This window comes from Rhipicephalus microplus, chromosome 2 (assembly GCF_043290135.1).
Source record: "Rhipicephalus microplus isolate Deutch F79 chromosome 2, USDA_Rmic, whole genome shotgun sequence".
NCBI lineage: Eukaryota > Metazoa > Arthropoda > Arachnida > Ixodida > Ixodidae > Rhipicephalus > Rhipicephalus microplus.
The window spans coordinates 43,878,010-43,892,969 of NC_134701.1; the positions used below are offsets into that span (position 1 = coordinate 43,878,010).

At 45.2% G+C, this 14,960-nt stretch overlaps 1 pseudogene; it reads left to right on the forward strand.

Moving 5' to 3' along the window:
• Nucleotides 1–14,960, forward strand: part of LOC142788947 (transient receptor potential cation channel subfamily M member-like 2) — a 1,303,464-nt pseudogene that overhangs the window by 1,183,162 nt on the left and 105,342 nt on the right.

Below are 14,960 nucleotides of genomic sequence, written 5' to 3' on the forward strand. Positions count from 1 at the left end.
TCGGCAAGCACTCTCAAATTATGACGGGTAGATTGCCACTATCCCTCAAGAGGAAGGTATATAGCAGCTGTATCTTGCCGGTACTTAGCTACGGAGCAGAAACCTGGAGACTTACAAAGAGACTTCAGCTTAAATTGAGGACGACGCAGCAAGCGATGAAAAGAAAAATGGTAGGTGTAACCTTAAGAGACAAGAAGAGAGCAGAGTGGATTAGGGGACAAACGGGGTGTAAGGATATCATAGTTGAAATAAAGAAGAGGAAATGGACAGGGGCCGGGCATGTAGTGCGTTGACAAGATAACCGCTGGTCATTAAGGGTAACTAACTGGATTACCAGAGAATGGAAGCGGGTTAAGGGGAGACAGAGGGTTAGGTGGGCGGATGAGATTAAGAAGTTTGCGGGTATAAATTGGCAGCAGCAAGCACAGGACCGGATTAACTGGCGAAACATGAGAGAGGCCTTTGTCCTATAGTGTACGTAATCAAGCTGATGATGATGATGATGACGAAGAGTCAGAAACAATCGTGAAAGAATTCTTCGCAACTCACCTCGGCGTACAAAGCGGGGACATCAAACGCGCTCACCGATTGGGTCAGCGGCGTGCGAACGTCGACCGGCCTTAATTGTAAAACTTCGCAACTTTAAATCAAAAATGTAACTTTTACGCAATGCCCCTAAACTTAAAAAGCTAGAAAACCCGAAAATCTGGTTCAACGAAGATTTCTCCTCTAAAGTACAATTGGCGCGCAAAAAGCTTCGGTTCTTTTCAAAGCTACTCGTAATGATAACAAAAGCTATTCACTCCGCTTCAACCTCCTTTACTTCCGTAAAAACTCTTATAGGTATGAATCTAGCACAAATAGTATCGTCAAAGTACCCGCCAGATACCGAAATTTTGCAAATAATACTACGGGGGAACAGAACACCGCAGGCGTGGCCACAAACTATTGACCTGTAACGGCTTGACACAATTTATCCGCCAGATCATCATCCGCTAAGAAATCAACTGCGAATAAAAAGCTATCAATAATCCCTGCGAATTTTCGCAGTATATGTAGCAAACTTGACGAACCTAAAGCCCTTATACACACGCGCAATGGTGATGTTATTCTTGGCACAAAGACGTGGCTCAATTCTGACACGGAAAACAGTGAACTTGGCTTCTCTGTGCTGTACACGATATTTAAACAAGACAGAGCCGCTCGTCATGGTGGAGGCGTGATTATTGCCATTAGGAAAGAATTTCGTCCTTCTATCATAGTCTACAACTCGCCCCTTGAATTTACGCGGGTTGCGGCACGCTTGGGGCATGTATCGTGCGTCATAGGCATGTGCTACAGACCTCCCGATAGTGGCCCAGAGTTCATTGAACACCTGAATGATTTCATTGATTATATCTTAAAGAAGCACCCAAACTCTGTTGCGATTCTTGGAGGGAACTTCAATTACACCGATATATACTGGTCCTCTTCCACTGTTAGCTGTGCTAGCCGTCGCCAAGAAAGCGTTAACTTCATAAACCTAGCACATTTGCACAACATGTCCCCACTCGTGACGGAACCAACACGCAGAAACAACATATTGAACCTAATACTCAATAACCAACCCGATGATCCACTTACCCGTGTCCTAGAGGAAATCAGCGATCACCGCGCCGTACATTGCTCCTTACCTATCCCACTGCCCGATTAAATCATAACGGACAAGCACATACTCAATTATGCACGCACCAATGTCGAGAAAATCAATCATATTCTGTAAGAGTTTACACCTCAGTTCGAAATCAGCTTTGCGAATCGCACTGCAAATGACAACTGGATTAAATTTTGTGGCATATTCAAACAAATCGAAGATAGTTGCGTACCAAAAATGGCTATTGCATCAACCAAAAACAATCCGTGGTTCACACAGGATGCGAAAAGAAGTCTTAATAAAAAGAAGCGTGCATTTAGGTAAGCGTCTTGGACAAAATCGACAGTAGACTGGGATAACTATAGGAAGGTATCAAGAAAAACCAAAGCCATCATTAAATAAGCCAAACATAAATTTTTCGATTCCACACTGCCTAAACTTGTCACAACTGACCCTGAAAATTCTGGCAAGTGGTAAACCCTAAAAACACTTATTCTCCGACGTAGCTAGACGGTGAGCATGGCGATTCTTCGTCAACTGCGGAAACTGCAGAAATATTCAGCGATCAGTTTGAATCGGTCATTTCAAATGAGCTTCCGTTAGATTCCCTCGACCTACCACTACCGTCATTAATGATATCTTTCTCCCAATAGAAATCGCCGAAAATGGCGTAGCACGTGCCATTGAGCGACTTGAGTGCAAGACGAGTAGAGGGCCCAATGGCATTAGCTTCAAACTTCTAAAATTAACCACTCAAAAGTCATCGTACCTATTGAAACTAATTTTTCAGCAGTCACTAAACACAGGTTGCGTCCCAGATGATTGGAAATCGGCATTAGTATACCTATATTCAAATCTGGGTTAAAATTATGTGCTAATAATTACCGGTCAATCTCTCTTACTACTTTTCCGCGCAAAATACTCGAGCATATTTGGTTTACGCACATCGTATCTCACCTCAATAAATATAACTCGCTAATAGATAACCAACATGGCTTTCGCAATAACCGCTCGTGCGAAAGTCAGCTGTTCGAACTGGTAACTGACCCTAATGATTCTCTGAATAACTCCCGCTACACTGACGTGATTTTTGTAGATTTCGCTAAAGCAGTTGACCGCGTGCAACACAAAAGGTTGATGACTAAAATCTGTGATCTACGGCTAGACGATAAAACAACCCAGTAGATAAGCGGTATTCTTACTAACTGGTTGCAGTCAGTTAAATTTAACAACGTTATCTCTACTCCCAGACCCGTCAACTCCGGGGTACACCAGGGATCCGTACTAGGCCCTCTGTTGTTTCTAGTCTATATTAACGATATCGCATCCAATATTACCTCTTCACCGCGCCTTTTTGCAGACGATTGCGTAATTAATAAGGAAATCACCGAACCAAACGACGTAAACATCTTGCAGTGCGACTTGACAAAATTATCAGAATGGTGCCATTTATGGCAAATGAAATAAATGTAAACAAAACCAAACACGTACGCTTTTCATCCGTTGCACATCGTTTGCCCAATGAGTATGTCGAAAACAACTTGGTAATTCAGACAGTTCCATCTATTAAATATCTAGGTATTTTATTCCACTTTGATATAACCTGGACAAGCCACGTAGAATACATTACCGCGAAAGCACTACGGAAACTTGGTCTTCTTAAGCGCCGCCTGAAACTTGCAAACAAAGACACCAAACTTCACGCATACAATACTGTTATCCGGCCAACTCTAGAATATCCTTCCGTAGTATGGCACCCCAACACAGCAACCCTTGCTGATACGCTCGAAACTGTCCAAAACAAAGCCGCGCGATTTATTTTGTCATGTCACTCCTGCTATGAAAGTGTGTCATTCATTAAGAAAAATTAAATCGCCCCCCTCTTGGCTTGCGCAGGAAATATTTCCGCTTATCTTTTTTCCACAAATTATACCACAGTGATTCGCCGTTCGGTCATACGTTCATTCACTCTGCTTTGTACATTTCCGCACGCGTTGACCATGATCATAAAAGGGAACCTATATTTTCTAGTACAAAAAAACACCAATACTCACCCCTCCTTGTCTTAGCGATAACCGAGTGGAATGCTCTGCCTGCCAGCATTGTAATGCATACGCGGCACTCATCTTTTTAGTCTGCATTATTTGCGTTCCTTGAATGTGTTGGTCAATCTTAGGCATTGTTGTATAGCGTGTCGTGCAGCTTTTCAATGTGCTCGCTTGTGAAAACTTTGTTGTTTTATTTGTTGCTTATCTTGGTTGACGAACTGTGTAGCCTGCGCATGTTTTCTTGTTTTTTTTGTCTTCTTTTCTCGTTAAAAAATTTCTGTTGTCTCTGCTTACTGTATGCAACCCCCTTATGTAATGCCCTAGAGGCCCTTAAGGTATATAAATAAACAAAACACACTAGGTAACCTTCAACTTTGAGCAACAGAGGGCATTGGTGGTAAGCGTTTTGCATGTAACCTTCAACTTATCAGCAACAGAGGGTGCTGTGGTTATTGTAGATATGGTGGTGCTGCTGTCAACGCTATAAATATATATAATAATGTTCCATACCACACATTCTCTTCCCTAATATGGACGAAGACGAACGCAGGAAAGCGCGACGTGCTGAGTATCAGCTTCACTGTCGACGGGAAGCCACCGCGGAGACAAAAGAGAAGGAAGCGGATGCAAAGCGGTGACGCCGACAACAGAGTTCTACACCACATACTAGGGCTAAGGAAGCAAAGGCTAAGCGGAAAAAACACCAAGCTGAAGCGCAGTTGAGACAACTTGAAGCGGATGTAAAGCGGCAATACCGACAACGAAATTCTACACCAGAGACGATAGCTAATGAAGCTGTGATTATGAAGTGAAAACGTCCCGGAACTCGGAACCTCATATTGCCACATTGAATATGCAGCACCAAGAGAACAACAAAGAACACGCGCAGCGAGACAAAAAGACGAGGTGCTCTTCCGATCAGTTTGCCAGTGTTCTGGTACAATAAAGTGATTTTCCTGTATTCGGCTGCTGCTGTTTCTGCATTGTGACACTGGTGGAGGCGCTGGGTAAATTTTCGGGACGCCTGAAAACAGCCCCGCATCTAGTCCAGAAAGACTTCCGCGCATCGACACCCCCGTTCACCGCAGCAGCTGGCGCCTGTTAGGCCTCAGCCCGGACTTTGGTCCATTGCCGGAAAGCGTGACTGTGCCAGAAGGCATGACGATGCCTGGAAGCACTGGCCCCAACATTTCCAGCCTAAGCACGACACAGGTGACTATTTGAGATCAGGCAAGCGCTCTCGCTTCCTGAGCCGAACACGAGCAATCCCAGGGCAAGCTATGCAGACGTAGTCCGCCGACAGCCAGCGAACGTGCCGACACCACATCAGTACCACCAGCAACATCCGCCGACAGCGCCTTGGTACTACAGAGAAACTTCGACGCCGAGGTGGCCACCACTTCGCAAAACTGAAATCTGGCGTACCCCTGATCAAAGGCCCCTGTGCTTTCACTGTGGGGAAGCAGGCCACATCGTTCGGTATTGCCCGTATCGTGCCGCAGGGTACCAAGGATTTCCTTCCACTGTTTCTCGGCGCCATTTAAACGGAACACCTGACGTCGACACGAGTGTCATGACCCTGTGGAATGTTCCTCCTGGATTTCGGTCACGCTCACCCTCTCCTGGGCGTTATTCTCCATCCTCTAGATGGAGCACAACTGACATGACAAGAGGGAGATCTTCTAGTCCACGCCGGGGAAACTAAAAGCAGTGACCTCAGGGGGGAAGGTTGTGAATTGTCGAAGTGCTGAAAATCCCCCAGTACTGCCGAGCGAAGAGAGAGACATTTTCAATGAATCGACGAAAGATGGAGTTGTTACTGCCGGAGTTGCAATTACGATTGACGGACATGACGTCATGGCATTGGTCGACAATGGCGCGGACTTCTCAATAATGAGTGAGAGTCTGGCAGACACGCTCAGGAAGGTTAGAATGGAATGGTTAGGACCGCAGATTAGAGGAGCTGGAGGGCAGCTACTCACACCTACCGGGAAGTGCACCGCAAGAATGAAGATAGGGGATGCTTTCTTCGTCGCCACTTTTGTTATTCTTTCTGAGTGTGGCAAGCAGGCAATCTTGGGGATGAATTTCTTGCGTGAATATGGTGCCATCATCAATATTGCGGACGGTGTACTGACCTTTTCAGCGGATCAAAGCGCAGTGCCACACCGAAAATCTCTGCAAGTCATTGACGATGTGACCGTACCTCCGTTATCGTGCGACCTCGTTTCTGTCACGTGCAGCGAGCAGAATATTGGAGAAGGAATCGCTGAACAAGTATTGACACTTCTACTATCTCGCGGTGTTGCAATTGCCAGAAGTATCATCAATGTTGTGTGCGGTGAAGCAGAGGTTCTGTTGACGAATTTTACCAACGAGCGATGACACATTACCGAAGGCCCTACAGTTGCCTACTTCAACAAGATCACCGAAATCTGCGAGTGCTGTGTAGTACAACAGGACGAGCCGCAAGCCACGTCAGCACCGCCACCTATTGACGTAAGCACGGATTTGTCACCAGCACAGAGACAGCGTCTAGTAGATCTTCTTCACCAGTTCAAACTGTTTTTCATTGACCTCGAGGGTCAGTCAAACGCCACTGACAAAGCATCGAATAATAACGGTGGAGACGGCAAGGCCAATACGACAGAACCCATACCGCGTAGCACCGAAAGAGCGTGAAGCAATCCAGGAACAAGTGAAGAAAATGCTCGATGATGATGTCATCCAGCCGTCAAGAAGTCCTTGGGCATCGCCGGTAGTGCTGGTTAAAAAGAAAGACGGAAGCTTGCGATTTTGTGTGGAGTACTGCAAGCTGAACCGTGTGACAAAGAAAGACGTATACCCATTACCGCGCATCGATGATTCACTCGACAGGCTGAGATATGCATGCTACTTTTCGTCAATGGACCTCAAAAGTGGGTATTGGCAAATCGAGGTCGACGAGCGAGATAGAAAAAAACGGCTTTTGTAACGCCTGACGGGCTTTATGAATTTAAATTCTTGCCATTCGGATTGTGCTCAGCCCCCGCTACATTTCAGAGACTGATGGATACCGTTCTGTCAGGCCTTAAGTGGCAGACATGTCTGGTCTATCTGGACGACGTCATTGTTTTTTCAAAAACATTTGAGGAACAACTGAGCAGGCTGCTATCGGTATTCAGGGCAATAAGGTCTGCCGGCCTGACACTGAAACCTGAGAAGTGCCAATTTGGTTTCAAGGAGTTCCAATTTTTAGGCCATGGGGTGAGCCATGAAGGTGTTCGACCTGATCCCGATAATATTGCGGCCGTCAGAAAATTTGCGGTGCCAAAAGACAAGAAAGCAATCAGCCGTTTCCTTGGCCTATGCGCATACTACGGAAGGTTTATTGCCAATTTCTCTTACATAGCCTCGCCGTTAACTAAAATGAAAACTAATTCAAAGTGTTTCTGGCATCATATCAAAGAGTGTGGGTCTGATCATGTTGGAGTGGCTGAACTAAACTTTAATAATACGGTTGTAGTTGATGAGGAAGCAAAAGCTACCTGTTTAAACAAATATTTCCAGTCTGTGTTCTTGCCCAAGCTTGACGTTCCTTCAAAACCACACCCAACCACGATTCCGCCGATGCCACCGGTAGAACTGAGTGTCCGTGGCATATGTTCTCTTCTGGAAAACCAAGAAGAATCCAAAGCAGTTGGTCCTGATGGCATCTCTCCTCGTATTCTAAAGCGATGTGCACTGCCAATTTCCCTTTACCTTTATATAATTTATTCAAAATCCCTTTCAACGGGAACTCTACCCGAAGATTGGAAAATTTCTCATGTTGTTCCGGTTCATAAGGGTGGCTCAAAAAAAGATGTAACAAATTACCGACCCATTTCATTGACGTCAGTGGCATGCAAAATTTTTGAGCACATTTTATCCAAGCACATATTGACCTATCTTACTGCTAATAATGTATTAATAAATGAGCAGCACGGTTTTCGTAATGGTTTTTCTTGTACGACGCAACTTGTAGAGTTCTTTCACGAGCTGGCTTCCAACGTTGATGAAGGTGGGCAAACAGATTGTGTGTTTTTAGATTTTCGAAAGACCTTTGACACCGTGTCACACTCCCTTCTCCTGGCTAAATTAGACTCTAAATTTCGACCCAAATGTGTTCATCTGGATAACCAATTACTTGCTGAACAGGCGTCAATCCGTTCTTTTAAATGGGAAGTGTTCATCCTATGTTAACGTTACATCAGGCGTGCCCCAAGGCTCTGTCCTTGGGCCTCCCTTATTTCTTATTTTCGTAAATGATATTTCTGTGGGTATTTCGTCGCGCATGCGTTTATTTGCCGACGATTATGTGTTATATCGACAGGTTCAGAACGAAGGTGACTGTGCTTATTTGCAGAACGATTTGGATTGTATTGTACAGTGGTTCCAGAAGTGGCACATGACGCTAAACCCCAAAAAGTGCGTTCATGTGCGTGTTTCTAAAAAAAAGAAACCAATAGTAACGGCGTACACCATAGATACGCATACTGTTATTACCGAACCAACATGCAAATATCTTGGCGTTTTTTTGTCGCATGACTGCTCATGGAATGCCAATGTTGATCACGTTGCTGGCAAAGCGGCAAGGGCTCTAAACTTCATTCAGAGGAACCTAAGATTGGCACCCCGAACATTAAAAAATACAGCCTATCTCACGTGTATTAGACCGATTTTGGAATACGCATGTCCTGTGTGGGACCCGATGCAGGCGAACTTGATTGATACGCTTGAAAAAACACAAAACAGAGCTGCGCGGTTTGTTTTAGGGCGGTACGAGCGGAGAGACAGCTGCAGTGCTATGAAAGCTGAATTAGGTTGAGAATTGCTTTCTTTACGCAGGAAAAACTGCGTTTGAAGTTTTTCTTTTCTGTTTTTCATGGGCGGACTGGGATTGACCATCATAACTATTTCAGTGAACCCGGTTACATATCTAGTCGACATGGCCACCGACGCAAAGTGAAAGAGTATCGTGCAAGAACGACCATGTTTTATAATTCCTTTTTTGTGATGACCATTAGAGATTGGAACCAGCTGCAAGACAAGCAAGTGTGCTGTATAAACGAAGAATTGTTTTATTCCAGTCTGTAACCCCCTGCTGTAACGCCTTTTTGAGCAAAGCGGGGCACTCACCGAATAAAAAAAAAATAAAGAAAAAAAGACGTTTCGTTCACATGGGGCGACGATCAACAGGTGACATTTCACGATCTCCGACAACGCCTGCAGACTCCGCCTGTGCTTGCTCACTTTGATGAGGATGCTTCTACCATGGTCCACACAGATGAAATCAAAGAGGGTTTAGGCCTTTACTCGGCCAGTGGCAAGACTCAGCCGAGCGTGTGATTGCATATGCTTGTAGGACGCTTCCCACGCCGAGTCCAACTACTCCACAACAGAAAAGGAGAGTCTTGCTGTAGTATGGGTGGTTATGAAGTTTCGTCCGTACCTCTATGGTCGTTCCTTCCACGTAGTCAGCGACCATCATTCCCTCTGCTGGCTGACCAATTTGAAAGACCCGTCTGGTCGGCTCGCACGTTGCAGCTTACGCCTTCAAGAGTTTGATGTGACGGTCATGTATAAGTCCGGACGGCAGCACGCCGACGCCGATTGCTAATCAAGGTCACCGATAAAGCGCGACGATGACAGAAGATGACGGCATGGCGTTTGTAGGTTTTGCCGACACCACTGCGATTTCGTGCAAGCAGAAAGAAGACAGTGAGTTGCTTCCCCTTATTGAATTTTTGAATGGCTGCACAATAACCATCCCTAGAAGATTTGCAAGGAGCCTGCCGTCATTCTGCTTACGTAGTGGAGTTCTCTATAAGTAGAACTTTTCTCCCAGAGGAAGCACCCACCTACTTGTCGTTCCGACGTCATTCCGTGAGGAGATACTTTGTGCTTGCCACGATAAGCCAACGTCTGGTCATCTCGGATACACACGCACATTGGCCAGAATCCAACAGAAATACTACTGGCCAAGACTTCCAGCTATTGTGAAGCATTACGTGCGCACGTGCCTCGATTTTCAACGATGAAAATTGCCACCGTTAAAACCAGCTGGACTATTACAACCAATTCAAGTGCCCACGGTACATTTTGCCCAAATTGGAATGAATCTCCTTGGACCATATCCGACTTCCCATGCTGGCAACAAGTGGGTAATAGTCGCCACTGATTATCTTACGCGCTACGCGGAAACAAAGGCTTTGTCAAGTGGCACCGCCGCTGAAACCGCACGATTCTTCGTGGAAAATATCGTCCTGAGGCACGGTGCTCCGACAATCATAATAACGGATCGAGGTGCCACTTTCACGGCCACGCTCCTGAAGACAGTGCTTGAGCTCAGTGAAACAGCATATCGGAAAACTACTTCCTGTCATCCACAAACCAACGGCTTAACAGAACGCCTCAACGAGAATATTGCCGACATGTTGAGTATGTGCGTTGACGTGGATCACAAGATCTGGGACGACATTATACCGTACATCACGTTCGCGTATAATACAGCGCAGCAAGAAACTACACGAAGAACGCCGTTCAGTCTTCTTCATGGCCGTGAAGTGACGACGATGCTTGACGCAATGTTACTGCACGACTGCAATGACATCGATTTGGACGCTGCATCTTTTACCCAACGAGCAGAAGAAGTGACGCAGCTTGCGCGCGTCCGAATCACCCAGCAGAAAAATTACGACGCCCAACGTTATAATCTGCGTCACCGACATGTCATCTATCGGGCCAGCGACAAAGTCTGGGTATAGAGTTCTTTCCGCCACCGGTGACGGTCTGAAAAATTGCTGAAGCAGTATTTTGGCCCCTACACAGTTTTACAATGCCTGAGCGACGTAATTACGTGGTCGTTCCTGACAGCCCCTCGACAACTCGCCAGCAAAAACCAGAAATCGTGCACGTTGTGCGAATGAAGCTCTACTTTTCGGACTGATTTACACCATACATCTACTACACCGTCTTTTGTAGAAGAGCATCGGGACGCTGCTCTCTGAAGGGGGGGGGGGGGCAAATGCAACATTGAATATGCAGCACCAAGAGAACAACGAAAAACACGCGCAGCGAGAGAAGAAGACGAGGTTCTCTTCCGATCGGTTTGCCAGTGTTCTGGTACAAGTAAAGTGAGTTTCCTGTATTCGACTGCTACTGTTTCTGCATTGTGACAATATCAGCTATAAAGAAGAATCACCGCTATATCACAATCGGTCTCAGCACTACCTCTTTGAATAAAAAAATAAATAAGTATCACAACCACAATCAGTCTCAGTACTATCTTAACGTTGTTCAGAATAATCACCTCCAAAAGCTTCGCCCCATAATTATCTTCAAGCAGCTTGAAATGCATTGATTTTTTCTCATAAATTTCACGTCTTCTTCATCTCATCGGTAGCATGGTGGCAACTGGTCATAAAGAACTTTACACTTGACGACTGCTCCGCTTCCGACGGTTCTACAGCATTACGTTCTTTCTGTGCCCATGAAAACAAAGATTGGGGAATAGGGGCAGAGTCTATGGTGGGAGACGACTGGACCTTGCTCGAAAGATGCGTACGCGTTTCGGCGCCTTCTGGCATGCGGCTGCTTCTAGTCGGTGGCAGTTCCGCGCACGGGTTCCTGCCAGCGGCTGCTCGCCCATCGGCTTTCAATCGCGAATCTTCGGGGTAAAACGGACTCAGATGCCGCAACAGAATGACATTTTACGGTGATGCCACATGGTACAAAATCAGCTGCCCAGTTCATCTGTGGGTGTGATTGTTTTTACTCTTTGGGAAACCCTGCCCCGCCGCGGTGGTCTAGTGGCTAAGGTACTCGGCTGCTGACCCGCAGGTCGCGGGATCAAATCCCGGCTGCGGCGGCTGCATTTCCGATGGAGGCAGAATTGTTGTAGGCCCGTGTGCTCAGATTTGGGTGCAGGTTAAAAACCCCAGGTGGTCGAAATTTCCGGAGTCCTCCACTATACGGCGTCTCTCATAATCATATGGTGGTTTTGGGACGGTAAACCCTACGTATCAATCAAATCAAATCTTTGGGAAACCATTCACAGATGAGTGCCGATGTGTACTGACAGCTCGCAAAATTTCCGCTGAACAATAAATGCAAGGCCTGCCTGCCTGCCTGCCTGCCTGCCTGCCTGCCTGCCTGCCTGTCTGTCTGTCTGTCTGTCTGTCTGTCTGTCTGTCTGTCTGTCTGTCTGTCTGTCTGTCTGTCTGTCTGTTTGTCTGTCTAGGCGCCTACGACTTTTAGCTCTCGTGTTGTTTCAGTAATGGCACCTATACCAAAATCTATACATTCGCTTGTGTCCTTCAACAATGTATGAAGACTATTTGAGCACTCAACCCTGTGTCTGCCTTTGGCTAACAGTATCACTAAATAAATAAATGATTAGCAATTATTCAGCTAAATAAATAAATAAATAAAATGGTATGGCGTACCATGACTGTATGACGACCATAAGTGACTTGCTATAACATGAAATCATGACAATTATGTTATGAATGTTATGTTATGTTATGAAGTATGTTATGAATTATGGTATGAATGTATTATGGTATGAATGATATGATATGACTAGACTGCATGGCGCACATAAGTGACAGGCCCTAACGTGGCAATTATGATATGCGTTTCATGTAAAACATGACTACATGCTACGCACATAGCGTACTCGAAGACGCTTCGCTAGCTCCACATGTACCGAATTTGGTATTACGTGACGTGAATAGATGACGGAGGTAAATGATGCGTCCACACATAATATTCAAGATATCCGTGTCATGTAAAACGAGACTACATACTACGCTCATAGCGTGCTCGCAGCGGTTTCGCTAGCTAGTGGTCGTTAGTTTGCATCCCATGTGTTTGCTGCAAATTTTTCCAAATTTGTTTCCAAATGTGATGCTTGTATATCAATTATACATCTAATCAATTGACAGCTCGCATTTCGGAAGGCTGGTTAAGCCAACAAAAACCTAGTTTTTTTCCCAATAGTTTCTCCTTCGAGGAGTAACCGCGAGAGCGTATTGACTCATTCACGGTTACTCCGAAAATGGGGCAATGGGTGTGGCAAGTTAGTTACTCCTCTAAAGAAGCAACCTCGATACCCTTTTCCCTCCTTTAGTTCTTAAAGTTTGCCACTTTTTTTTTTCATATCGTGTTCAGTAAGTCGTTTCTTTTCTTCTGTAGGCTATGGTTCATGTATTTTGTTTGTTAAGTGTGTTCTGTGTATTTTCTGCGGATTTGTTTTGTTTGTGATTACCAATGGGCATCTGAATGTTGTTTAACCAATTTCTTGATAATGATGGTATGTGGGGTTTAATGTCCCAAAACCACCATATGATTATGAGAGACGCCGAAGTGGAGGGCTCCGGAAAGTTTTACCACCTGGCGTTCTTTAACGTGCGCTCAAATCTGAGCATATGGGCCTACGCCATTTCCGTCTGTATCGGAAATGCAGTCACTGCAGCCGGGATTCGAACCCGCGATTAGCGGGTCAGCAGCCGAGTACCTTAGTCACTTGACCACCACGGCGTGGCTAACCAATTTCTTGCCCTCAGCGAAGTTGTTAGCATTGGTGCGTGTTATTTTTTGTTCCGCTGTCGCGTTCTTGTGCACCGGTTAAGTATATATTTTTCATTTGTCCTTCGCTACTTGATCGGAGGCAAGAAAATTCTGCATTTGTAACACTCAAATATTTATTGTGAATATATCGCATTTTTTGATACTCCAGCACACATCACTATTTAGGAAAGGAATAGGTCATGTTCTTCCTTGTAGTTCAAGGCATATATGAAGTACAGTTGTATGAAATGGCAGTTCTCAGTTAAAGAAGTTCACGTGTTTCATTTTCTACCCCACTTCGCTTTTCACTGAAATCTTTATAAACCTTCAGTGTACTTGTAGCTCCAAGAAGTCCTAATTGCCAGAATTTTTACTGTGTAACTCAGTGAAATAAAGATAGGTAAATTTGCAAAGCGCGTGCAATCATTGTGTTTCTAAAGCGATGTTGTCTATATAGGTGGTGACCTGTTTCTGGAAGAAGCATTGTTGCAATTGAGTGCGCGTGTGTGTAACGCCTCTCTCTGTCTGTATTTTTTAGTGCGCTAAAGAGCTACGTTAGGATATACCAAAGCGCCCAAAATGCTACGTGGCTGTATGCGTTTGTGAGTAGTGCCTGAAAGACTATTTATACTAGAAAGTTGTTATTAAAAACAATTAGTGTCGGTTCTATGCTGCTGTTATCTACACGCAAGCTGTCGGCATAAGGAAACCTGAAAAGCAAAATTTACAGAAAATCATGCAGCATGTTTGTCACTGTATACAGTGAAACTGAACGTTTTTTACTCACAACCTTTCTACGTACTTAATCCTGCTGCTTACGTAAATCAAACCCTCATAGCATATGCATTCATATCCAGTCGCAAAATTCTACCTCGTGTCAAACTACACTCTCACGGCAAAGGTAAGAAAGATGTTGGTATACACAAAGAAAAGGCTGGCAAGTACCGACGTTATACATTGAAGAGAAAGAAATATGGCGCAGCCAACGACAAAGGCTGGCAAGAAATAATCGAGCTGCCAACATTTATACAATGTGTGTGATACGTATTGCACAGACGATGTTGACTTAAGCCTTCTTTCCCATTATTGGCGATTGGACGCGGAAGATGTTGGCTGACACAATGTTTGCAAATATTGTGCGTTTATAGGCTTCAATTGTTGAACCAATGCGCATTTAGGTGTAGCAAAACGCCAATAGCCAATGTAGCTGGAACCGGTATTTTTCTCAATGCTTCCAACCTTCGGCTGAAAGTGGTGACCCGGGGCTGTTACGTGCTGTGCTTTTCACGTCGTATTAGCGTGTGATGTCTCCTCGGCAACGTAATGCATCTTCCACATAGGCCAGTGTTTCTCAGCCGCCGACTGTTTGAGTGTTATGCCAGCGACTACGAAAGCTGTTGCATTAAGTGACACAGCAGGAGAATGTATGTTAACAACAGAATACAACGCAAATGAGTGCCTTTATTTCTCATCACGCACGCTAACGTCAAGCGGAAAGTGTTCGCGTCTTCACAGCTTATGGTATGAACTCAGCTTATCGTGCTATCGACACTCAGTTCGTTCAAAACCGACTGACTGCCACAGAAAGCGTTGAGGAACAGAAATGATCGTATCTTCGCTAAAGCAAACCACTTGCGAAGCGCCGCTTGACTAGGCAACGCTGTGCAAGGTAGCCTTCGGCCCAAACT